At 40.0% G+C, this 25584-nt stretch overlaps 1 long non-coding RNA gene across 2 annotated transcripts in view; it reads right to left on the bottom strand.

Moving 5' to 3' along the window:
- The window catches only part of LOC105727015 (uncharacterized), a 176251-nt gene that overhangs the window by 744 nt on the left and 149923 nt on the right, over positions 1-25584 (bottom strand). The window contains exons 2-5 of one of the 2 annotated variants that reach the window (XR_010341235.1): positions 19005-19225; positions 11939-12045; positions 7145-7298; positions 2304-2361 (exon numbers count right to left, since the gene is read on the bottom strand). This is a non-coding gene — a long non-coding RNA (uncharacterized LOC105727015). The remainder of the gene's footprint in view (positions 1-2303; positions 2362-7144; positions 7299-11938; positions 12046-19004; positions 19226-25584) is intronic. The other variant, XR_010341236.1, reaches the window with a different exon arrangement.

Here is a 25584-nt window from a genome sequence, read left to right as displayed (position 1 = left end):
TTATTTCTGTACCCCCACCTACTCCCTCTCCACTTACAACCAAAGGTTTCCACCTTGGTGAGGGACACTGGGCTCGGCCACTGTGCTGGTCTAGATTGCTGGCAGCAATAATTGTCTAGGAAGTGATCTCCCTCAGCCCACCAGTCACAGGCTCTGGAGTCCCAGACCACTCTGTCTTCTGACCAGCTGGTTTCAAATTGAAGGGTTCCCACTACCCTCTTAGATCTGATAATTTGTAGAACAACTCATTGAACTTAGGAGTTCTACTTACAGTTACAGTTTTATTATAGAAAAAGAATACAAATCAGACCTGGCCAAAGGGAGAGACACATAGGGCAAGGTCTGTTAGGGTCTTAAACACAAAGCATGTGAGTCCCCGGTGGAGAAAAGCTACCACTCTTAACTGAGGTTTCCATTAAAAGACCCACAGTTGACTCACAGCTATAGTAACAAACAATATTCCCTGATTCAGCTTTCTCCAGCAAAAAGGCAAGAACCCATGTCCCACCCTGCCTTTTCTGGTTCTTTGGGTCTTCCTGATACCTGCTTTCTGCCCTTCACAGGCAGTGGTGTCCACTGCCCCTCCTAGACCAGCGTGTCAGCACCTGGGGCACCGTGGGCCTCTGCACTCCTTAGCTTGACCATCCATGCGCTCCCATGTCATTGTTGGCATGTCTCTGACCATCATTGCCGGGCTGTACTTGTGAACAGATCTCTGCCCAGCCTGGCTACCCTCCATTACTAGGCCATAAGACATGACCTCCTCATGGGCACTCCTCCAGGCTCTGTAAAGTCCCTGGTGGAGTGGGCAGAGATGGGAGGAGGTGGCCAGCTGGAGGTCAGTGTGAGAGCACACACCCTTGCTGTTCTCAGGAGCAGCCTCACTCTGTTGAAGTCTCCTTGTCCTTGGGCTCCAGGACCTCAGCATCTTCTTTTCTTGTGTTCCATCCTCTAAATTCTGCCTCAGCCTCTCAAAAGCAGAGATCCTTTTTTCCTCCCTTACCCTTCAGTGCTCACTGACTGTCTAGGCATGCCTGGACAGCCTGAACTCCAAGACTGTGCAGTGTGGTCTTTCCTTCCTCTGGGTCACTCAGCCAGGACTGTGTACTGGGGGCTTAGCCTTGTACATGCATAGATTCCTCATAGGTTGGCTCACAATTTGCTGAGATGCCTGAAGAATGCTCTCTTAACCCTTGAAGTTATATTTTCCATAAGATGCCCCAAAATATTCTTGCTCAATACAAATGGAAAAATGTGAAGCCAACATCATATTATTCTTGGTTATTTTCAGTTGTGCTTTGCTGGAAAAATAAGTTATTTCTTACATTAGGCCTTAACCTACAGCTATTCTGATTACATTTCTGAGAAATGGAGTTTTTTTAGGGACTCATCTCATATTTCTTTTTTCTTTATCCTTGGATTAATATAATTACTATATACATTTTATGCTTCCAAACTATTTATAAGAACTGAAACTTTCTCCAGGGAAAAACACAAATGTCTTTATGATTTGACCCCCGCATACTCTTACAGCCCCATCTTCATTCATGCCCCCACCTATCCATCCCTCTACTTTCCCCAAGCTCCTGAATGAGCAGCCTCAGTAGTGTTTCAGAACACGGTGCCAGATAGGATGGACTCTGGTTTAAATCATGATTCTGCCTTTAATTGGACATAGGATCTTTGGCAAATTTCTAAACTTTTGTTTCCTCATCTGAAACAATGCAGATAACAGTACCTATCTCACCTAATGAGATACCTCTTCACACACGTTAGGATGGCTATTATTTAAAAAAAAATAAAAACAGAAACAAAATAACAAATGTTTTTGAGGATGTGGAGAAATGGAAACTTTTGTGTGTTGCTGGTAAGAATGTACAATGCAAGCTATTGTAAAAAACAATATGGCGGTCCCTCAAAGAATTAAAAATCTGTGCTCAGATTTTCCCAAGTAATCTCAAAATTATTACATGATCCAATAATTTTACTTCTGGATATAAACCAAGAAAGAACTGAAAGTAGAGACTTGAAAGGATATTTGTATATTCATGTTTAGAGAAGCATTATTCATTATACCCAAAAGGTAGAGGCAACCAAATGATCATCAATGGATGGATTAGTGCAGTGGTCCCCAATCTTTTAGGCACCAGGAATGGGTATCATGGAAGACAATTTTTCATGGGCCAAGGAGCAGGTGGAGGTGGTTGGTTTTGGGATGATTCAAGCACATTACATTTATTGTGTGCTTTATTTCTATTATTATTACATTGTAATATATATAATGAAATAATTATACAACTCACCATAATGTAGAATCAGTAGGAGTCCTGAGCCTGTTTTCCTGCCACTAGATGGTCCTGTCTGGGGGTGATGGGAAATAGTGACAGATCATCAGGCATTAGATTCTCATAAGGAGCACGCAACCTAGATCCTTCTCACATGCAGTTCACAGTAGCATTTGCACTTCTATGAGAATCTAATACCACTGCTGATCTGACGGGAGGAGGAGCTCAGGCAGTAATGTGAGCAATGGGAAGTGGCTGTAAATACAGATGAAGCTTCACCACACATCTCCTGCTGCACAGCCTGATTCCTAACAGGCCATGGACTAGTGCTGGTCTGTGGCCTGGTGGCTGGGGACCCCTGGATTAGTGGATAAATGAAATGTGGCCCATACATGCAATGAAATACTATTTGCCATAAAAAAAGAAATGAAATTATAACATATGCTAAAGCATAGATGAACCTTGAAGATACTATGCAAAGTTAAATAAGCCAGCCACGAAAGGGCAACTATTATATGACTCCACATAAATAAGGCACCTAAAGTAATAAAATTCATAAAGACCAAAAGTAGAAAAGTGGTTGTCAGGGCTGGGGGAAGAGAGGAATGCAGAGTTATTGTTTAATGGGAACATTGTTTCAGTTGGGAAGATGAAAAACTTCTGGAGGTAGATGGTAGAGCTGTTTGTACAACAATGGCAATGTACTTACTGCCACTGAACTCTACACTTACAAGGGATTAAAATTGTAAATATTATGCTATGCATATTTTGGCACAATAAAAAATTGTAAATAATCTGTCTTGGAAGGTAAAGTGCCTGTCTCAGAAGGTCACAGTGAAGGCATAAATGTACAGATATATTTGGCATGATTCTCACACATAGCAGGTGTTCACAAAATGTGAACTCTTCTTTCTGGAAAGCCCTTGCTCTACTCTCAGACTAGCTCTCATTCACAACTCAAACATACATGACTCTAAGAGCTTGTTGCAACTCTTTCTATTCACTTCACCACTTTGCGCTGAGCATCCACCTCTGTTTTCCCCCCCACACACTTGTACTACGGTACTGGCTTCTCCGCAGTTTATCCTTGCTTTTCTTCTCTGCCTTTCCCACTAGACTGAGAGCTACTGAGAACGCAGTGTGTGTCTGTTCCTTTTTTGTCCTAGGAGCCAGTGGAGTACCCCCTATACATGTTTAGAATGTTCATCACACAAATATGGGGAGAAGCAATAATTTCAAAGGGGAAATTTATTAAAATACAGGCTTACATAGGAGGACCACCTTTTTAAATGTCAAACAACTTCATAAACCAATTTGTAAACTATAAGTTGAACTTTAAATATTTGAGGATAAAACTTTTGTCACTATCTGATGGTAGTAGAAATACAGCACTTTTTAAAAATGTGCTAAGCCAACACACAAACTTTCGTGCACATACAGTTTTGTAGGCCAGTGGCTATAAGTCCTGGCCCATTGGGAACCCAGGACCCTCATGCCTCTATATAATAGGGTATTTTCAGAGTAGGCTAATAACTAAAGATTAGTTTGTAGAAAGATGATAAAGCATTTATGGTTTGTTTGTCCTGCATGATGGCATAGAAAAGGAAGCTTGTGACTGTTCCAGGGTTTGGTAGAAGGAAGAACTGTTGGAAACAGGCAATCCTAGGGCTAAAGGCCAGGCTCTAGAAGGCTTGCCAGTCAAGTTGAGGTTTTCTGAGAGGAAGAAGGTAAAGCTCTGTCGACTTCTGTGAGCTCATGATGTCTGGGCTGAAGAACATGCCAAGGATGTAAGTGTCCACAGGGGAAAGAAGGTGGTCCATTAGGAGATGGTTGGTGCCAGCAAAGAAAGTCTACCTGGGACTGTGTGTCCATGTTTGTTACTTTCCGGGGGCACAGTAATGAAGTATCAGAAACTGAGTGGCCTAAACAACAGAGATGTATTGTCTCCACAGCAGGAGGCCAGCAGTATGAGACCGAGATGGTGTCAGGGCTGGTTGCTTCTGAGGGCTCTGAGGAAGAATCTGTTCCATGCCTTTCCCCTAGCTTTTGGTGGTTTGCTGTTAACCTTCAGTGTTCCTTGCCTTGTACAAACATCACCAGTCTCCACAGGGCGTTCTCCCTGTGTGTGTGCAGCTCCTGTTATCTACGGCTGATATGGTTTGGCCATGTCCCCACCCAAATCTCATCTTGTAGTTCCCATAATCCCCATGTGTCATGGGAGGGGCCAGTTGGAGATAAGCGAATCATGGGGCAGTTTTCCCAAACCCTGTTTTCATGATAGTCAGTTAGTTCTCATGAGATTTGAGGGTTTTATAAGGGGCTTCCCCCTTTGCTGGGCACTCATTCTCTCACTGCTTCCCTGTGAAGAGGTGCCTTCTGCCATGATTGTAACTTTCCTGAGACCTCCCCAGCCATGCAGAACTGTAAACCAATGAAACCTCCTTCCTTTATAAATCACCCAGTTTCAGGTATTTCTTCATTGCAACATGAGAACAGACTAACGATAAATTATTACTGGGTAGTGAGGTGCAGCTGTAAAGATACCTGAAAATATGAAAGCAGCTTTAGAACTGGGTAACAGGAAAAGGTTGGAACAGTTTGGAGGGCTCAGAAGAAGACAGAAAGATGTGGGAAAGTTTAGAATTTCCTAGAGACTTGTTAAATGCCTTTGACCAAAATGTTGATAGTGATATGGACAATGAAGTCCAGGCTGAGGTGGTCTCAGATGGAGTTAAGGAACTTGTTGGGAACTGGAGTAAAGGTCACTCTTGCTATGCAAAGAGACTGGTGGCATTTTGCCCCTGCCCTAGAGATTTGTGGAACTTTGAACTTGAGAGAGATGATTTAGGGTATCTAGTGGAAGAAATTTCTAAGCAGCAAAGTATTCAAGAGGAAGCAGAGCATAAAAATTTGGAAAATTTGCAGCCTGATGATGTAATAGAAGAGAAAAACTCACTTTCTTGGGCAGGGGAAATTCAAGAGGGCTGCAGAAATTTGCATAAATAATAAGGAGCTGAAAGTTAATCACCAAGACAATGGGGAAAATGTCTCCAGGACATGTCAGAGACTTTCATGACAGCCTCTCCCATCACAGGCCCCAAGGCCTAAGAAGGAAAAATGGTTTCCTGGGCTGGATCCAGGACCCCTTGCTGTGTGCAGCCTTGGGACCTGGTGCCCTGCATCGCAGCTGCTCCAGCTGTGGTGGTGTTGAGCCTGCGGTGTGCAGAAATCAAGAATTGAGGTTTGGGAACCTCTGCCTAGATTTCAGAAGATGAATGGAAAGGCCTAGATGTCAGGCAGAAGTTTGCTGCATGGGTGGAGCCCTCTTGAAGAACCTCTGCTAGGGCAGTGCAGAAGAAAAATGTGGGGTTGGAGGCCCCACACAAAGTCCCCACTGGGGCACTGCCTAGTGGAGCTGGGAGAAGAGGGCCACCATCCTCCAGACCCCAGAATGGTGGATCCACCGACAGCTTGCATCATGTGCCTGGAAAAGCTGCACTCAATGCCAGACTGTGAAAGCAGTCAGGAGGGGGATTGTATCTGGCAAAGCCACTGGGGCAGAGCTGCCTAAGGCTGTGTTAGCCCACCTCTTTCATCAGTGTGCCCTGGATATGAGACATGGAAACAAAAGAGATCATTTTGGAAATTTAAGGTTCAATGACTGCCCTATTGCATTTCAGACTTGCCTGGGGCCTGTAGCCCCTTTGTTTTGGCCAATGTCTCCTCTTTGGAATGGGTGTATTTACATAATGCCTGGACCCCCACTGTATCTAGGAAGTAAGTAACTTGCTTTTGATTTTACAGGCTCACAAGTAGAAGGGACTTGCCTTGTCTCAGGTGAGACTTTGAACTTGGACTTTTGAGTTAATGCTGGAATGAGTTAAGACTTTGGGAAACGGCTGGAAGGGCATGATTATGTTTTGAATTGCAAGGACATGAGATTTAGGAGGGGCCAGGGGCAGAATAATATGGTTTGGATGTGTCCCCACTCAAACTTCATCTTGAATCATAGTTCCCATAATCACCACATGTCGTAGGGAGGCACCAGGGGGAGATAATTGAATCATGAGGCCAGTTTCCATCATCGTATTGTTGTGACAGTGAGTTAGTTCTCATGAGATCTGATGGTTTTCTAAGGGGCTTCCCCCTTCGCTGGGCACACATTCTCTCTCCTGCCTCCCTGTGGAGAGGTGCCTTCCACCATGATTGTAAGTTTCCTGAGCCATATGGAACTGTGAGTCAATTAAACCTCTTTTCTCTATAATACCCAGTCTTGGGTATTTCTTCATAGCAGCATGAGACTGAACTAAAAGAATGGCATACCTTATAACTTCATTTTCCCAAGAGTAACCTGATAATGCTTTAAAGCCTATACAAAATAAATACAAATAGATGCCGTGTAGAGTAGAATCAGGCTTTGCCATTAACACAAATAAACCCTGGCAGAGAGCAGTAGCATTTGAGTGGCAGAGAGGGGTGTACATTCCATCACCAAGGCCAGGGCTCAGCAAACTTTTCTCGTAAAGGGCCAAATAGTAAATATTTTAAGCTTTGCGAGTTATGGTCTCTGTTACAATTAGCACAACTCTGCCACTGCAGCATAAAAACCACCATAAACAATCACTAAACGAATGGGCATTGCTGTTCCAATAAAACTTTATTAGCAAAATCAGGCTGTGGGCCAGGTTTGGCCCATTTACCTTACTGGCCAAGAGCATTCTTCACCCTACTAAATCTTTTCCCTTTCTTCTTGCTCTTCTTCTTTCCTTGGTGTCATTTCTCACAACAGTTCTATCCCTTCTTGCATCTTTACCTCTAACCTAACCCTTGTGGCTTTTCTTCACCTTCACGCAACTTACCATGAAGGATCTTCTGCCGCCACAGCAACCTCCCCTCATTGCAGTCTTCCACTTTTTTCCATTCCTCTTCAACTATGCGGCTTCTTCCTTGGAGCGTCCTTTCTTCTCCATTCCACTTCTAACTCTGACACTGATTCAAGCTCCCCACCCTGTCCTATACCCACAAAGAAAGACAGCATCAGCATTTGTGCAAGGCAATTCAATCCTGAGCTTGAGCTGCACAGTGTGTATATATAACCACATGTAGGCAGTGGAAAATACTTGCAGATCATTCATCTCAATTTATGAACCTTTTTGGCAGCCTTTGTTCTACTCTCACATGTGGCTCTGCCAAGTTTATAAATACTTCCTCTGAATGACAATAAATTTGGTCTCCCCTAATCATTCACTCCACAGATAAAATCTCATTGAAATTGCAATAGCACTGACACTCAAAGTTAACTGTTTTCTTGCTTGGTCTTAGCACTCTAACCAAATGGATTTTGAGGGCCTCCTATTCGTGGGTCACAGCTGCTTGATTCAAAGGATTTTTGCCTATGCATGTCCTGACAGTTGAACGCTAATTCACTTGGATGCCTGCCTCTCACACTGCTCTACTTTATGAATTCAAGACCATTGATAAAATCCAGTTTATGGCTGGGTGTGGTGGCTCAAGCCTATAATCCCAGCACTTTGGGAGCCCAAGGCAGGTGGATCACCTGAGGTCAGGAGTTTGAGACCAGCCTGGCCAACATGGTGAAACCCCATCTCTACTAAAAATACAAAAATTAACGGGTTGGTGGTAGGTGCCTTCCAGCTACTCAGGAGGCCAAGGCAGGAGAACTGCTTGAACCTGGGAGGTTGCAGTGAGCCAAGATCGCGCCGTTGCACTCCAGTCTGGGTGACAGAGCGAGATTCCAGCTCAAAAAAAAAATCCAGTTTACAGAAAAGCCTAGAGAAGGTGGTGTCTCTGGACACTTCACTGTACCGACTCCCGTAACAGATGAACTTACCAGAAGTAACAAAAGTGGCTCTTCTTGTTCTCATGGAAAATGAGGTTGTCTTTTGTTTTGATGAGTCCGGAAGGACTTAAAGGTAAGAAAATATATTCATAATATACCATCCTTTTCTGCTTTTCTCTTAATTCTTTCTTCTTTATTCTCTTCTGTAACTTTCCAGTTGCCGAATGCAGTGCCAGGTACATTAAGACTTTTTTTAAAAAGGCATCTTGGTATCACCACTATCAGCATCACGACACTTTCCTCTTTTTTGTATCTACTCAGCTACACAAAGCTCACTTGACTGCTTTGCAATTTTTTTAATGTGGTTAATCCAGACTACATTTATCTTAATTTTATTTTCTTGACTGAATTGCTAATTGATGGATCAATCCTTCTTTTTTTCAATGCAGTGAAAATTACCGTGTAGTTAACATGCTGGAAATATGCTGTGGCAGAGGGAGGGAATCACCTTTGAATTCTATTTTATTTCCCTACTTATTTTCAAATATAAGTGTAGACAGAAGAGTCAGGGAGCCACAAGGGAATATAAGCAAGAATAAAGGCCACATGTCATGAGGAAGACACAGTGCTCAGGCGGTGCAGGGACCTGTTTTTCTTCCGTTTTCCTTTCCCTTCTCCTCTGTCATTCCTCCGCTTCTGTGTCCTCCTTATCTCTCCCTCTTTTCTTTTCAGTTTCTCTCAGCTTAAAATAAATTAGAACATGGAATAAAACATCATGCTTTATTTTTCAAAGATTATTATTGTCAGCTAAATAGCGTTGACTGGTAATTTTTATTCTGAGTTTTGTACAATTTCCTTAATGATTACGAATTATTCGAGAACAGGATTTATTTGGATCCTTAGCCTGTCGCTTCCACATGCTCTGAGAGGTGTAACTTTACATGGAAAATAAAATACCTTCCTGATCAGAACAGAAGGCAGTCATGACGATTTAGGTTATTTTGGTTCTTCCTTTTTTTCCTTCTCCCCTTCCTCCCTGTCTCTGGTTACTCACACCCAGCTGTGTCACTGCAATGACCTATGAGCCAAACACTCACCTTGGGTTCCTCCTGGGGGAAGTAATAACTCACAGCAGCCTACCTCCCTCCCGGGAAGCCACCTGTGACTTTCACTGCCACAGGGCCCAGGCAAGGCTCTGTACACAACGTGGCCTTCACACAATGAATCAAGACTATTGATTGATGGAGGGGTAAGAGGGCCGACAGGCTGGTTGCTGGCTAGAGCACAGTAAAGATGACAGCATCCAGGCTCAGAAACAAACAGGGATGGTCATGGGGAATTAAGAACCAGATTTCCCACTCTCAGGCTCATAGACTTTCCAAATCCACTTATCCCCATTCAAACCTTGGCTCCAGCTGTTGAATTTAAGATTGAGAGAGCTTGGGCTTCTCATGTTATATATCTGAGTCTCATTATTTTCATCTTTGAAGCAGATAAGCCTGCCTATCTCACAGTCTTCTCATGAGCATGCAGGAGGTAAGATACAAGGAGCCCCTAGCACAGCACGCAGCAGATGAAAAAGAGCACGGAGAATGGAGGAAAACAAAAGGACACAGGGCAGCCTCCAGGAGCACGCAGAGTTGATTTATTTTTCAAAGATTATTAAAATGATAATCTTTGCTGTGTGGAGAACTGATGCAAACAAGCTCCGGATACATAAAGGCACCACAGGGAAAGCTGGGATTCTGTGCTGAGTGAGGTTATTTCCTGAACATGCTAACCACACAGCGCCATCTAGGGGCAGAGCATGCTTCGAGCAAATGGTGGTCTTGGCAAGGTCCTCTGACCCAGGGGAATTCCCAGTCCCTTTTTCCCCTTTCCTCCAGCCCTCCTCTTGCCTCTGCTCCCTTCTCTTCCATGTAATCCCCTTTCCCACCCTATACTTACTCCCTTTTCTTCCTCTATCTACTCTTCCTGGTGCAGAATTCTTTGCAATGGGGTCCTTAGAGCTTTGGACAAAATAATCTCTGGGAAGTCAAATAATTACTGTTCTCAAACATCACTAGCCCCTCCTCCTGTGCTCCATGTCACTGCTGTCCTTTGGATGGCACCAGAAACTTGGCTTGCTAAGGCTGTGCTGCCTCTTGTCTCGGATGAGGGCCATAATGATGCCACAGATGCAGGACTGGGTGTTGCCACTGCAGGTGGTGAGAAGATGGCAGTGAAGGAGGACGCTGGTTTCAACTCACATCCTGGGGTACCACCTTCTCTGATGTGAATTCCACTGTGAATCTTTTCTTGCTCTCTAACCAGAGTAAGGACTCTACCCAAAGAACACTCAAGCTAAAGGCAGCAGCAGAGTTTCACTTAAAGCGTTTTTTTAAAAAAACCCAAACCCTCAAAGAGAAAAGGACAATTTTGGCCAAGTCTGCATCTTATGAAACTGAGACTTGCCAATTTTTATTCCCCATTTTAGAAACCGTGATTTTAAAACAATGCTGAATTATTTCTTTCAAAATACATTTACAAAGAGATCTTGGATTCAGTTCAACATTCTTTCCACACCTCCTTGAATCTCTCTCATTCTTCTCAAGAGGGAAGATTTGCTTTCAAATCCCAACAAGTTGTGCTTGAAATATCATCAAGTTTGTTTGCTACAAAGTGTTTTTGAAAGTTCAGTAGGAACATTGTAATATGGTAATGAATTTCCTGAAACATTATTAGAATGCATTCACTTTGCATGTTCCCATATTTCCGAGCAAACTACTGAATGCCAATTTAAGTGCCAATTTATTGTGTTTGTCTTTTCCTCAAACCGAATGTTATTAAGTATATACTTTTGCTCTGAATGTGGCCATTAGTAAACTCAAATTTGTTTGGATTTTCCAAATTGTCTAGTTTACATCAGAGAGTAAGACTTAGAAAATATTTTTACGTTTCAACAATTCTGATCAAGGCAAAAACGTATGTGGAAATAATTACCTGTGTCAATTGAACACTAAATAGAAACACAATGTCTACATTTTCTTATTTTTCCCTTGCTAATGATCACCTGTTGTATGTATAATGAAACTACTCACCCAGGCAATTTCTCTGTCTAGAGTGCTCTCTCTCTCCAATGTCTGCCTGGAAAAGACCTCATCATTCTTTAAATTTTAGCCAAATGCCAGCTATTCAATAAAGCTAATTCCCTAGAGCACTGAGGTGTCGCTTCTCAGTGTTCCCAGAGAGCTTTGTATATGCCTTGATTAAGACAATGACTTTACTACATTTTAATTTTTGGTACTAATGCTAATCTCCTTTTCATTTTAAATTCCTTTGTTCCTAGTAAAGTAATAGCTACCTCTCTGCACCAATTTTTTTTTCTTTTTTTTTTTTTTGAGACAGGGTCTTGCTCTGTCACCCAAGCTGCAGTGCAGTGGCATGATCATAGCTCACTGCAACCTCAAACTCCTGAGTTCATGTGATCTCTTCACCTCAGCCTCCCAAGTAGCTGGGATTACGGGTGTGTGCCATCACCACACCTAGATAATTTGTTGTTGTTGTAAAGATGAGTTCTCGGTATGCTGCCCAGGCTGATCTCAAACTCCTGGGCTCAAGCTGTCCTTCTGCCTCAACCTCCTAAAGTGCTGGGATTACACACAGGAGCTACTAGACCCAGCCCAAATAATCTTCCGAGAGCTTTGCATATATCATTTAACTCATTTAACCCTCATAGTAACTCTTGGAGCATCGTTTCTCAAGCGGGTTTCCATGGAATCCTAGTGCTGTTGCTACAGGTTTTAGATCTTGATGAAACAAAAGTAAGTGTCACTTTTAAAATCTGATCCCTTAAGCCAATGCTAGTACTCACAGTGATGGATCGTGACAGAGCAGCCCAGTTTGCAGTTTCATTAGAGTTCTTTCAGCCCCACGTGGTAGTGTTCTTCCATCTGAGTGAGTCCATTCTCAGAGTTGACCCTGTTGATAATTGGTGAGTGCTGTATTGCACCGAGAAGATGAGAGTCTGCTGGCCTCAGCCTCTCCCTCCTGAATGACCTCCTGCAGACTCACCCTTCCCCTGACCGCTGTACCTGAGCACATGAGCCATCCTGGGATGAAAGCAAATCCCAGGGACATTTTCATTTTAAGAAGGAATTTTTATGCGCTCATTTATCTCCCTGTTGCTGTACTATTGTTGTAAACATTATAAACCCATGAATTTTGTAGGTCCCAGGTGAATTGTATTGTGATGTTTTTGTACTCTGCATTTTTCTCATTTTAAGTATTTCTTATTAGTGTTTTACACATGTCTGACCATCCAATATGACAATATTTGAAGATGAGTCATAAGATGAGAGAGGAAAATACTAAGCCTAGGATGCATCATATGTCTATAAGAATCTTATAAGTACCGAGCCTATTTTGAGTCTGATCATGTCTCATTAAGAAAATATTTTTTCAACATCTCGAATAAAGTTGTATTTTGGGCTATGCTTTTATTAATGTGGCTTTGGCTTATGACTTGAGTAGTTTTACTATTCAACATAGTCAATGAAATTTCAACATGCCAATAATGGTGATTAAACCTAATATACAGTATTTATTTAAATTAAATCTGCATAGTCTATTTTTTAAATTATATCAAAATTTGGCTCAAACCAGTTATTTAAAGGAAATTTATTTGGGTTGTCATATGAGGTTTTCTCTTTGGATTTATAAAAGGGAAGTAATAGTTTCATAAAAGTAAGCTGATCTTGACTACCTTTTTTTAAAAAAAAGAAAAGTTGTCCCCAAAGTTATTTTATGGCCAGGCATGGTGGCTCACGCCTGTGATCCCAAGACTTTGGGAAGCAGAAGCAGGAGGATCACTTGAACCCAAAAGTTTGAGACCAGCCTGGGCGAAGAATGGCAAGACCCTGTCTCTACAAAAAAATTTTTAAATGTTTTAAAGCTATTTTCAGATTTAGATTTAGATAGGGAGAAAAAAATACTCTTGAACATTCTTTATACCATACCTCATTAGCATATTAAATTGTAGACATTTATGATAAGATTTCTAAAGCCTATTTAAGTAAGATTTTTTTTAAATAGGAAAAACTGATATTCTCTCTAGCTACACTACTGACCTACAGAGTTAATATCCTTTGTGAGGAGGCAGAAGTCACACACAAAAAAGTAAACTCATATGTCACACAAACAGAGCCAAAGAAAAAGTATATTCTCTACTAAAAAAATCATTAATAATCATTGGATTGCTTTATCTACAACTCATTGATTATGGTATTACACTGTGAGGTGCAGATAACGTGTGATTTTTCACTGCCTCAACCTCATAGAGGGAGGAAGGTCAAGGATGGCTGGCTGACTGGATGCATGAATGGACAGTAGAGATGAGGCAGATCTAATATCTCCCTATCATAATTTTATATGGCTAGTGATGGCCCATCATTTTAACTCTTTAGTTTCTGAACTCATGTATTAAATAATGTTATAATCCCTGAAAGCATCCATGCTTGTAAAATATCACTAGACAATTAGAAATTTTGCAACTCCTACACTTTCCCATATCTTACCTCACTTCCCCCGCTTCTAATCTATGCTCTTTTGGATTTTTTTATTTTTTAGTTTTCAATAGTTATGGGTACATAGTAGGTATATATATTTATGAAGCATATGGGATATTTTGATACAGGCATACAATGTGTAACAATCACATCAGGGTAAACGGGGCGTCTATCACCTCAAGCATTTATCCTTGTGTTACAAACAACCCAGTTACACTCTTTAAGTTATTTTTAAATGTACAATTAAATTATCAACTATAGCCACCCTGTGGTGCTCTTGAGCACTAGATCTTATTCATTCTTTCGATTTCTTTTTCGTATCCATTAACCACTTCCATCCCTATGCTTCTTTGCCCCTCTGCCCCTTGCTACCACTCCTCCAGCCCCCTCCCCACACTACCCTTCCCAGCCTTTGGTAGCCATCATTCTACACTCCATCTCCATGAAGTCAATTGTTTCAATTTCTGGCTCTCACAAATAAGTGAGAACATGTGAATTTTGTCTTTCTGTGCCTGGATTATTTCACTTAACATAAATGACTCTTAGGTCCATCCACGTTGTTGAAAATGACAGGATCTCATTCATTTTTGTGGCTGAATTGTACTCTATTGTGTATATGTACCACAGTTTCTTTACCCATTCATCTGTTGATGGACAGTTACATTGCTTCCAAATCTTCGCTATTGTGAATACTGCTGCCATAAACATGAGAGTGCAGATACCCCTTCAATAGACTGATTTCCTTTCTTTTGAGTATTTACCCAGCAGTGGGATTGCTGGGTCATCTGGTAGCCAGCAATCCCAGTTTAATTTTTGTTTTTTTGAGGAAACTCCAAGCTGTTCTCCATCATGATTTTACTAATTTAGATTCCCACAAACAGTGTACAAGGATTCCCTTTTCTCCACATCCTCACCAGCATTTGTTATTGCCTGTCTTTTGGATAAAAGCCATTTTAAATGGGGCGAGAGGGTATCTCATAGTAGTTGTGATTTACATTTCTCTGATGATCAATGATGTTGAGTACTTTTTCATATACCTGTTTGCCATTTGTATGTCTTCTTTTGAGAAAAGTTTATTAAGATATTTTGCCCATTTTTAATTGGAATATTAGATTTTTTCCTATAGGGTTGTTTGACCTCCTTCTATATTCTGCTTATTAAGAACTTGTCAGATGAGTAGTTTGCAAATATTTTCTCCCATTCTGTGGGTGGTCTCTTCACTTTGTTTTTAAAAGATTTTTTAAAAAAGAGAGAGAGAGAGAGAGAAAGCCTTTTAACTTGATGTGATCTCATTTATTTATTTTTGCTTGGTTGCCTGTGCTTGTGGGGTATTACTCAAGAAATCATTACCCAGTCTAATGTCCTGTAGAGTTTCCCCAGTATTTTCTTTTAGTAATTTCATACTTTGAGGTCTTAGATTCAAATCCACAATCCATTTTGATTTGATTTTTTTATATGGTGAGAGATAGGGGTCTAGTTTCATTCTTCTACATATGGATATTCAGTTTTCCCAGCACCATTTATTGAAGAGACTGTCCTTTCCCCACTGTGTGTTTTGGGCACCTGTGTTGAAAATGAGTTCATTGTAGATGTATGGATTCATTTCTGGGTTCTCTGTTCTGTTCCATTGCTCTATGCATCTGTTTTTATGCCAGTATCATGCTGTTTTGGTTACTATAGCTCTGTAGTCTAATTTGAAGTTAGGTAATGTGATTCCTCCAGTTTTGTTCTCTTAACCCAGGATAGTTTTGGCTATTTGAGGTCTTTTGGGGTTTCATATAAATTTGGGGATTGTTTCTTCAATTTCTGTGAAGAATAGTCATTGGTATTTTGATAGAGATTGCCTTGAATCTGTGGATTGCTTTGGGTAGTATGGCCATTTTAACAATATCAATTCTTCAAATCTATAAACATGGAATATCTTTTCATTTTTTGTGTTCTCTTCAATTTTTTGCACCAACATTTCATGGTTTTCATGGTAGAGATTTTTCACTTCCTTGGTTAAGTTAATTTCTAGGTATTTAATTTTATTTGTAGCTGTTGTAAATAGGGTTACTTTCATGATTCCTTTTTCAGATTATTTGCTGTTGGCACATAGAAATGCTACTGGTTTTTGTATGTTGATTTTGTATCCTGCAATTTTACTGCATTTCTAAGTTTTAATAGTTTTTTGGTGGAGTCTTTGGTTTTTTCAATGTAAGATCATAGTGTCTACAAATAAAGATAACTTTACTTCTTCCTTTCCAACTTGGGTGCCTTTTTTTCTTTGCCTGATTGCTCTAAGTAGGACTTCCAGTACTATGTTGAATAACAGTGGTGAAAGTGGGCATCCTTGTCATGTTCCAGGTCTTAGAGGAAAGGCTTTCAGTTTTCCCCCAATGAGTATGATACTAGCTATGGGTCTGTTGTATATGGCTTTTTATCATGTTAAGGTCTGATTTCCTTCTATACTCAGTTTTTTGAGGGTTTTTATCATAAATGGATGTTGAATTTTATCATGAGCTTTTTCAGCTCAATTGAAATGATCTTAAGGATTTTGTCCTTCATTCTGTTGATATGAGGTACCACATTGATTGATTTTTGTATGTTGAACCGTCCTTGCATCTGTGGGATAAATCACACTTGGTCATGATGAATGATCTTTTTAATGTGCTGTTGAATTCAGTTTACTAGTATTTTGTTGAGGATTTTTATATCAATGTTCTTCAGCGATACTGGCCTGAGGTTTTCTTTTTTGGTTGTGTCTTTGTCTGGTTTTGGTATCAAGGTAATACTGGCCTCGTAGAATGAGTTTGGAAGTATTCCCTCATCCTTTATTTTCTAGAATAGTTTGAGTAGAATTGATATTAGTTCTTTTTTAAATGTTTAATAGAATTCAGCAGTGAAGACATCAGGTCCCAGGCTTTTCTTTGCTGGGAGACTTTTTTTATGATGTCTTCCAGCTCATTATTAATTATTGGTCTGTTCATGTTTTGGATTTCTTCATAAGTCAATCTAGTAGTTTGTGTGTGTCTAGGAATTTAACCATTTCTTTCAAGTTTTCCAATTTACTGGCATATAGTTGCCCATAGTAGCCTCTAATGATCCTTTGAATTTCTGTGGTATTGTCTCCTGTTTCATCTCTGATTTTATTTAGGTCTTCTGTCTTTTTTTCTTAATCTGGGTAAAAGTTTGTCAGATTTTTAAATCTTTTCAGAAAACCAACTTTTCATATGGTAAATATTTTGTATGGTTTTTCTTTGTTTCAATTTCATTTATTTCTGCTCCAATCTTTATTATTTCTTTTCTTCTAATAACTTTGAGTTTGTTTTGCTCTTGCTTTTCTAGCTCTAATAACAATACATTATTGGGTTGTTTATTTGAAGTTTTTCTTATTTTTTAATGTAGGCACTTGCAGCTATAAAATTCCTTCTGATTATTGCTTTAGCTATATTCCATAGCTTTTAGTATGTTGTGTTTCTGTTTTCATTTGTTTCAAGAAATCTTTTGTATTCTTGATTCCTCTGCTCTTTCATACTCTGGGCACTGTTCCCACCCAGAGACCTCAATGACACACATGCTCTGTGGGCTGCTCTCTCAGCAACTTGAACTCACGGTTTTGGTTCTTTTGTCCTCACCCATTTTTCTTCTCTTACTTTTTGTTCCTCCAAATTCTTTCAACTCTTTATTTATCCTCTAAGACCCTGATTTCTTTGTTATCCTGCCTCTGCTGCTCTGCCCCTTGCTACTGGTTGCTTGTTGTCTGGGCTGTCTATCTTCACCATTTCTCAGACCAGGGCCACCCCTAAACCCCAGTAGCACTTGCTCTGCTATCAAGTTCCCAGACATGGCTGTTGGTCACCCTCATGGAATCTGAAGTTTGGAAAGGACCCTAAAGGTCAGCTGATCTATGTAATGCTAGTCTCTGGCACAACATCCACGCTATGAATAATTTCTCTTCAAGTATAGAATTTAAGAGAATCAAGGCTGCAATAGTAACACTTTGGGTTTATATACTTGTGTACCTTTGGTTTAGGTATTTTAGAAGACTTGGCCTTTAAAAGTTAAGAGATTGGTCTGTGATTCCAAACTGAAATGTATAATTAACTAATTGATTTAGGCTTGTAATTTTGGGTTAACATTTTATGTTTATATCATTTTTCAACATTTGAGAGATCCTAAGAAGCCACTGTACTGTTTTAGTTTATTAGATTAATGAAAAGATTTTTCAGACAATTACTTTATTCAAAAAAGTCAAGCATATTAAATTCATAAGCGCAGTTTAAAATATTTGAAGATATTTACCTTCTCTGTGGGCTCTACTCTGCCATCCTATTTTAAAACATATCCCATTCCACATTCCCTGTTTTAATTGTTTTTATAGAAATTATCACCTTCCAACATAGAATATAATTTGTTTGTTTACTTTATTTTCTGTCTTCTGTCCATTGGTATGTAAGCTTCATACTATGAGTATGTGCACAGGTCAACCACAGATATTTTGTCTATTTTGTTCCTGATATCCCCAGTGCCTAGACCAGAGGTTGTCAACTGATATTTTTCAATGCATAAATACATGAATAAGGTGTATAAGTTAAACATAAAGTCTTAAGCAGGAGCAGGAATTTTAAATGTGTCATTTTAATAAAGTGTTATTTGTTAAAAAGAATAAATTCCTGGGAAATCTTTTTAGACCACAGAAATAACCCTCAAGTATACTTCAAAGTTTATATTTAACATTTTGCAATTTCTCTCCGTTTCCTGGGCCAGGGGGGCAGTTCTAATGTGGAACACATGAGTGCTCACTAACTATGTTGTCATTCCCCAAAGACTCCCATTATCCTTTCTTGACAGTTAATTTTCAGCATGGACATCATCCCGTTGGACAAGAAAAGCAGAAACAAAGCAAGATCCAAAGAGCTCCACTATTTCTCTATTACTCAAAGTTGCACCATCAGATCCAAATGGGGAGCATATTAGCTTCTTTTCTTGCTTTAATAGAACTTGTATTTTAAAAAAATTTTTTGTTGTAGTTTTTCTTAACAATTCGGTACATTTGAGGTTTTAACTTTCCTGACACAGGATCATGTCAACGTGTCCTATTTAGCTCAATTGCATATTGTACTATTCTTTTGAAGTCCAAACTCAAAGAGAGGTACTTGGTACAGCTACACTGGTTTCTGCAGGTCCTCCCTCTCTTTTTCCACATCTGATTTGATTCAATAGCAATCACAGCATAGATATCAGAAAAGCACCAACAGCTGCAAGACCAATGGCACTGTAGCAGTCTTGATGGACATTGGCAGCATGTATAGTTCTCTATTGCCACAATAACATTACCTAACAACCCTAAAATTCAGTGGCTTAAAACAATAACCAATTATTTCTACTTACACATTTATGAATTGACTGGACAGTTCCAGTCTTGACTGAGTTCAGCAGGGCTCAGGTCTATGTTCAGGTATGGGTCAATTTTAGCTTCCTTGGTTTTAGCTATGCTCTCTCACATGTCTGCAGCTCAGCTGGGCTAACTATACTGACTCAGCTCTGCTCCACATGGTCTCTCATCCTCTAGCAGCTCAGTACTGGCTCGTTCTCATGATAGAAGCAGGGATCTGAAAAAGAGAGAGAGGTTTGTGAGGCTTCCTGAGGCTTAGCCTCAGATCTAACTTCTATGGCATTCTGTTGGCCAGAGAAGGCAACAAAACCAGCCCAGATTCAAAGGGTGGAGAAGTAGATTTCATTCTTTGGTGAGACAACTGCAAAGGCACTACTCCTATAATAAATCTACGAGTAGCATAATTGCTTATTTGAGTGTTGACAGCCACAGAAGACACCACCAAAGTCACCCAGAGAAGTAGAAGAGGCTCTAAGATGATTCCACAGTGTACACAAAAGGATTAATCTCCTGAGCATGTGCAGGCAACACCTGAGGAAGTCAGAACTGCTTGAAAAGATTATGAAGAGAGTTCATTTTCCTGAAAAGCAAGAGGCAACAGAGCTTGATTGACAATGTTGTTTGTACACCCTAGCTGGTAAACTTGAAACTATGAGTGATATGGGAAGGTTTGTAGCATGCATATAATTCAGGGCTTAGGTGTTGCACCAAAGTTGTGGAACATGCATAGCTCATTTTGTTCACATTACTGAATATGAGACCACATCCTGATATGATATGTAAGTGTGATGTAAGAGTAGGTTGCTTTTATGCAGCACCTATGTGATGTATACCAACATATTTCAATGAATTAAGTCTATTGTGTCTGTAGCACTACATGTGATGATTTGAAGCAACCCGTGCATGCTGCCCTCTTGTCTGAGGAGCTCCCTGGTCACCACATTGTAAGTGCAAACTTCCTTCCTTGAGCCTTGAACTTTGTCAGTCCTTAGCCCTGAGCCCGTGTGTCCACTCCTGTTCTGTTTCATTTTCATCCCCTTGCCTCTGCTCTTTTGTTTAAGGAAGGAAATAAACCCAGAAAACAGTGTTTAAGAGGCAAAATTCTAAAAACAATCAAACAAACAAAATTCCAGCTGCTACCGTTTAAAGCTCATTAATCCTTGAGGAGAGTGTAAATCACGTATCAGTAACATTTTTAGAAGGGGATTTGGCAATACCTATCAACATTTAAAATGTGTACACCCTTTGATGTAGCAATTCCACTTTGAGGGAAAACTAAACTTTCATAAATGTGCAAGTGTATGAGTGTGTGTATGTGTGTGTGTGTGTGTGTCCATAGACACATCATCATACCAACTTATAAAGGGTGTTGATAGCAACACTGTAAGAGTAGGAAGCTAGAAATACATAAATGCCTATCAATAGAGCCTGCTTAAATACATGAAGACACATTCATACACTAAATTACTATAGCCATTAAAAAGAGTGAGATAGATATATATGTACTGATTTAGAAAAACATCTAAGACATAGTTAAATTTTAAAAATCAAATTACAGAAGAGTGTAGTATGTTCCTTTTGTGTTTTAAAAAAATTAGGGGTATGTATGTATATATACGCTAAATTATTTTTTAACTTTTATTGTAATCAGGGGTATATGTGCAGGTTTGTTACATAGGTCAACTTGTGTCATGGAGGTAAACTGTTAAGATTATGACCTCTGGGGAAGCAGACTGGAAAGTCGTTGAGGGAGACATTTTTTACTCAATACTCATTTATCGTCATGACAAATTTTCACCAACTTTCATAATTTACACTTAGAATTTCAAAATACATTTAAATATAAAATATATAATTAATCCAACAGAGTCGTGTAAAGCATCTTCTATGTCCCAAGTCATTTGTGTTAGTCAAGGTGCTTAGTAACGCTGGTAGAAACCACTTTTGTCAGTTTTAACAGCAAGGAATTTACCATAAGATACTGGATAACTCACAGAATTGTTGGGAGAACTGCAGCATTAAGTTCTAGATCAGACTTCTAGGAATATCTCTTATAGCCACAGAACTGTGATGAGGAAGTCGTTGTCACCACCATCCCAAACCCTCACACGTCCTCTGCCACTACCCAGGCCCAGCCTTTTAGCACTCATTCTAAACCAAGCCATGCTCAGGTAAATCTGACCTGCAGGATCTAAGTCACATGTCTGTCCTCCACCAGCAAAAAGGCTAAGAAATATAAGGATTTATTTTTTAATTCTTACTCGAGAAAGTAAAATTTACGGTGTGGAAAATACCAAAGTGTGGAGTGTGCTATTTAAAGATGGGGGCAGTTGTAAATGACAGCTGTCTACTACACAGTGCTATAGCTTGCCCCACTGGGATCTTAACTGAGCATATTTTATCAATGAATAAACTTATTCTAAAGTTAGGCTTGTGTCAGACTGAAGATGATTGCTAACAGTGATCTGAATTATCCCTTAGTTAATCATTCTCTAATTAAGTGTGGGCAGCTTCTCTGGCATAAATAATTAGAATTTTAAAGACCTCTAAAATATAAGTAAATTCTGTATTAGATGGTTTTCTCTCTGAGTGCTAGACTAGTAATGACAGCTACCATTTATATTATGCTCATTATGTTATTAGGCATCATGCCAAGATCTTGAAACACAAAAAAGTGTGATGGTTAATTGTATGTGTCAACTTTACTGTGCTAAGAAGTGCCGAGATAGCTGGTAAAACATGATTTCTGAAAATGTCTGTGAGGACATTTCCAGAAGAGATTAACATTTGAATCAGTAGACTGAGTCAAGGAGATTATCTTCACCAATGTGGGAAGGCATTATCCAATCCATCGACAGCAAAAGTAGAACAAAAAGGCAGAGGAAGAGTGAACTCTCTCTTTTTTCTTTAGCTGGGACATCTATCTGCTCCTGCCCTCAGACATCAGAGCTCTTAGTTCTCCAACCTTCAAACTAAGACTGAGACTTACAGCTTCCCTACTTCTTAGGCATTTGAATTCAAACTGAATTACACTACCAGCTTTTCTTATTCACCAGCTTGCAAACAGCATGTCATGGGACTTCTCAGCCTCCATAATCATGTGAGCCCATTCTCATAATAACTCTCCTCCTGTCTATCTAGCCATCTATTATCAATCTATCAATCTATCTATCTATCTATCTACCATTTAGATATCCTGTTGGTTCTATTTCTCTAGAGAAAGCTGTGATGACACAAAAGGAAAAAGAATCATTTAAAAAAAATTACTGCAGCCACCAACCCAACACTTACTATATCAATCAGGGCTCAACAAAAGAAACAGAATGAGTAGAAGATACATAGTAAGAGACTTATTGCAAGGAATTGGCTTATGCAATTGTGGGGTTGGCTAGAGAAATCTGAAATCCACAGGGCAGGCCATCAGGAGAGTACTCTGGAACTCTTAGACACGGGCTTAAGGAGCTGTCCACATGTGGAATTTCTTCTTTAGGGAAGCTTCCGCTCTGCTCTTTTAGCCTTTAAAGTAATTTAGTCAGGCCCACCCAAATTATCTATGGGATAATTTTTCTTACAAAGTGAACTGATTATGGACTTTAGTCACATCTATGAAATACCTTCACAGCAATACCAGTCTTAGTATTTGGATAACTGGGGATTGTAGCCAAACTAAATGGACACATAAAACTGACCATTATACCTACGTACTACCAACCATTCAGAAAAAGGTAGGGACATTTTATTCTAGACAGACTGTTCGTGGACTTCTTTAGTTATGTAAATAGATCATTTGGCACTAAACTAGAATGAGAATCATTAAGAGAAGAAAGTTTTGCATTCATTTAATTTGTCCAATTCATTCAATAAGTACAGTAGTTTTTTCCTATAGGAGGGGACATGTCCCCCAATGGATGCCTGAAACCACAGGTAGTACCAAAGCTGATTGTCATCAATTGAAACACATTTCTGTTCATGTCTTGCACTCACAAATGTAATGCCTTTTTCATCTTAATGCAGCACTTGTCACACACTGTGGCTGTAATTTTTACAGTCTGAAGTCCAACAACAAAACTAGTACAAATTTCTTTTTCCTTCTTCACAATTTCATGAACAGAAGATTGATTCTTACCATAGATCCTGGGAACCTCAGTATAGGATTTCTTTTTTTTTTTCTTTCCTTATTAAGTGAAGAACTTTCTCCTTTTTACTTAAAGAAAGCACTTTATGGCTTCTCTTTGGCATATCCAAATTGCTACTGTAAGGCCTGCTGCCTCACCGGGAGTTAAATGGACACACTTATCTCTCCCCGTGCCAGCCTCTCCATGCTGACACACTTATCTCTCCCCATGCCGGCCTCTCTATGCTGGATCTCCACACCCACTCCTATCTGGTCTCTCTATGCAGGCTCCACACACACTCCTGCATTCCTCACTCGACCACTTCAAAATTTAAAAAGCCCGCCAAAGATTTGTCCAATGGCAGCTTAACATTGACCTCCCCAGCCGGTCAGCCCACCGGTAGTCCCGCCTGGCAACTAATGGCAGCTTGCCCCATCAGCACCTTAACTTCCCCTCACCAATGAAACTGTCTGCTCTTTGTTTCCCTAAAGACCAATCAATTACCTCCACTCCCTATAAAACCCTGCACCCTGAGAAGCCCAGTGTGACTTCTCTGGCCCCTTCCTGGACCACAGAACCTCGCCCAGGAGCTGAATAAATTGGATTCTCATTTTCTCGCACTGGCCTCAGTTTCCTCATTTTGACTCGGCAATATACCTTACAGCTACCATCATTATTCTTGCATTTTGGGGCCACTACTAAGTAAAATAAGAGTTACTTAAACACAAGCACTGTGATACCACAGCAAGCCATCTGATAACAAAGCCAGCTACTAAGTGACTAAAGGGCAGGCAGCATAGGCAGCATGGAGAAGCTGGACAAAGGGATCACTCACATTCAAGGCAGGATGGGACAGGATGGGGCAAGGACAGAGCAGGATGGTGTGAGATTTGATCACACTACTAAGAATAGTGTACAATCTAAAACTTGTGAATTGTTTATTTCTGGAATTTTTTATTTAATATTTTCAGACTTAGACTCACCATGGGTAACTGCAACTGTGGAATGCAGTGCCTTACTGTGTGCCATTGTTCTTCATGCTTGGGATATATCAGGAAGTAAAACACACAAAGATTCCTGCCCGCATGAAATTTATTTCTTTGTTTAATAAACTGATAGCAATTTTGAGTTTGTTTTTATTTTAATTATTTTTCTTTTGATACAGAGTCTCACTCTGATTTGCCCAAGCTGGAGTGCAGTGGCCCAATCTCAGCTCACTGCAGCCTTCACCTCCCTGGCTCAAATGATCTTTCCACCTTAGCCTCCCACATAGCTGAGATTACAGGCACATTCCACCACACCTGGCTAACTTTTTGTATTTTTTGTAGAGACAGGGTTTTGCCATGTTGCCCAAGATGGTCTTGAACTCCTGAGCTTAAGTGATCCACCCACCTCAGCTTCCCAAAGTGCTGGGATTACAGGTGTAAGTCACCACCTCCCAGGGGCAATTTTTAGTTTTCTGTTGTCAGGTGGAAGAGCTTGAAGTTTAGAGGTCCAGGATCTAAGAAAAAAGCTAAGAAAGACAGACATGGGAAAAGGAAGGATTCCAACATAGTGACAATTTGGGATTAAGAAAATTATGACAAGCGAGAAATCCCTTTGTGCTACTCACAGATGGCTATGAAGAACAATGAAACCCAGTAGTCCAATTTCCTGCTCTATTGTATTATCCTCTATTATCTGCAAAGCATCTGCTAAAGTGAGTGACACATCCAGCTTTGGGTTAATAAAATGTGGTATTATCTATGCATGCAGTAAACTGGTGCAGATGAGGACAGCAGTCACAGGAAGTAAGGGATTGGGGAGTGGTGAAGGAAGTGGATGGGAAGAGGGTATTGGGTATTCAGCAAGGGCATTGTATCAGTCAGGATTCTTCAGAGACAGAACTAGTAGGAGAGGAGACACGTTACACACACACACACACACACACACACACACGAAATCATGTATTGCTTAACAATAAGGATACATGATGAGAAATGCATCATTAGGCAATTTCATTATTGTGTGAACATCACAGAGGATACTTACACAAACCTAGATGGAATTGCCTTCTATATATCTAGGCCATATGGTTTAGCCTATTGCTCCTAGGCTATAAGCCTGTACTGCATGTTATTGTACTGAATACTCTAGGCAATTGTAACACAGTGGTAACTATTTGTGTATCTAAACATAGAAAAGGTACAATGAAAATATGATGGTATTGTAATCTTAGAGGACCACCACCATATATGTAGTCTGTCATTAAATGAAGCATCATTATGGGGTGCATGACTGTGTGTGTGTGTATATATATATATATATACACATATCCATATACATACACACATAGATGGGTTAGGAGATTTATTTCAAGGAATTGATTCAGATAATTGTGCAGGCTGGTAAATCCAAAATCTATAGGGCAGATCAGGACACCAGAAACCCTCCATCAGGAACTCATGCTGCAGTCTTAAGG

This window comes from Aotus nancymaae, unplaced genomic scaffold, assembly GCF_030222135.1.
Source record: "Aotus nancymaae isolate 86718 unplaced genomic scaffold, 86718_ANA_hifiasm-v0.15.2.pri h1tg000007l, whole genome shotgun sequence".
NCBI lineage: Eukaryota > Metazoa > Chordata > Mammalia > Primates > Aotidae > Aotus > Aotus nancymaae.
Note: the sequence above shows the minus strand (reverse complement) of the source record. Positions and strands in the feature narration are given on the sequence as shown.